General features: G+C 43.9%; 1 pseudogene; it reads left to right on the top strand.

Annotated features, from left to right (window-relative positions):
• Positions 1–259: 259 nt before the first annotated feature.
• On the top strand, positions 260–830 carry LOC138265123 (tRNA N6-adenosine threonylcarbamoyltransferase-like; annotated as a pseudogene).
• The last annotated feature ends 1,068 nt before the right edge of the window (positions 831–1,898 follow it).

The raw sequence follows: 1,898 nt of genomic DNA, 5'->3' as shown, positions 1-1,898 counted from the left end.
CACCATGTTCATAATTTGGCGGTCTTCTCAGCCAGCATGTTGGCTGTACGAACGCCACCACTAACGTGGCTGTTATGGAACCGCCAACACCGTTATGACCCCCTAAGTCAGTACACATGTGAAATAACCTTAAAACCATTTATTGAAGCAATTGTCTGGGTAGTAGTTGCAAATATGACCACCTATGATTACTTTTTGACCAGTTGCTCCCTTCAGCTGATTCAGCAGACCTTGGACACTTAAGGATGGAGGAACTAATATGGCAGTTATCATCAGTTTTGAAGATAGTGTAAACATGAAAGGCATTGCAGTATGGTGATGGGTGGCATTGTCCTTTCCAATATCAAGAGGACATACATCACTCCACCTGGTCAGGTTTTCATGATCAGCAACTCAAAAGGACAGCATAAATCATGTGTCCTGGGTGAGCTGCATGAGGAGTTGCTGAAAGGCAAAGATTACCCCAAGAGAAATTTACTTCATGGCATACTCCAAGGGCCAGAAATGGGGGCACTGTTGCTCACTTTGCAATTGTAGCACACACAGTTGCCCAATTGCCGAATAAGCCACTATGGGTGAATGACTGCATTGTCCACATTGAGATGGGACGAATGATCACAGGAGCACAGAACCCAATTGTACTCCATTCCAGTTGGGGTAACACCCAGGTAATTGCCTATTCCGAACATCAATATCAAATGTTTGAAGAGACCATTACTATTGTAGTTGCCTACTGTTAGGACTGATTTGTTTGTGTTCTGAAGATATCCAAAAACCTCATAAGCAGGGCCAAGCATAGAAGTCAAGATAGTCAAAAAAAAGGAGGATAACTACAGTACAAGGTGAAATGAATATGTGTCATTTTTATTTTGCCCTAAAGTGAGGGTGTGGAGCCTGGAATCCTCATTCTCGGGATGGGAATGTCCCCCTGAATAGCATATGGTCATAAACCCTTGCCCCGAGTAACATAACTGTATGTGAAACTGAAATCTTGACTTACGTTTGGCTTAACTAGGATGCTAAACTATCATCTGTACTCAGAACTCCCCATGTTGAAGTAAAAGTCCAGAGCCTGTTCTGTGACCTGGAGGAATACACCAAGCATTACCTTTGGAACAACACAGGACCAGCGCCTATGATCTGGGTTGCTGAAATGCAGGGATGATGGCAGCATACCACTGTTTAGAGATTCATAGGCCCTGGTATATATTTTTCTCCCTTGGAGGGAATATGGCTTACCTGACTCATTTATGTAAAGTTCCGCTGAGATTTAACACCCAGACAGTTAAGGGTGACATCTCATTTGTATATGCTAAGTATGTGTGCTGTGGCAATATGAAGTATGAGTATGACTATTGGGGCCAGTGCGATCAATTTTCGATGGCCCCAGTTTCAACATGGTGGAAGATGGGGGGTGGGTACAGCTTTCAGACAGTGGAAGTGTATTTCCTGCATTTATGTGGCTGAAGGGTTTAGACACATACACTAATGTGAGAAAGGATGAAGTCACAACTACCTTTAGATATTTTATGTGGACCTTTTAACTAGATTGCTGCATATTTCTTCCTGAGCACTGCCAATTGGTACAGGTAGTGGGGAGGAGGAAGTCAGTAGATTCTGTTGTTAATGATGAGAAGGTGTCTAGGTTGGACCTGCCCATTTGGCAGTCCCTGAATGCTAGATCATGAAGGTTAATGAAAGCTAGGTGAAGAACCCCCAGACTTCATTATGCCAAAGTTTTGTATACACCTACTTTAAGCCAGAATCATTGTTACCTGCTGTGAAAACCATCACATTTTTCAAAAGCTGTGGCAATCATTATGAACAGGGCGGGAAACACCGCACCGCCGGCGGTGGCGGTAACTACAGCCAACGGGCTGGCGGTCCCAACCGCCAAA

This window comes from Pleurodeles waltl, chromosome 11, assembly GCF_031143425.1.
Source record: "Pleurodeles waltl isolate 20211129_DDA chromosome 11, aPleWal1.hap1.20221129, whole genome shotgun sequence".
NCBI lineage: Eukaryota > Metazoa > Chordata > Amphibia > Caudata > Salamandridae > Pleurodeles > Pleurodeles waltl.
This window is presented reverse-complemented; position numbering and strand designations above follow the sequence as displayed.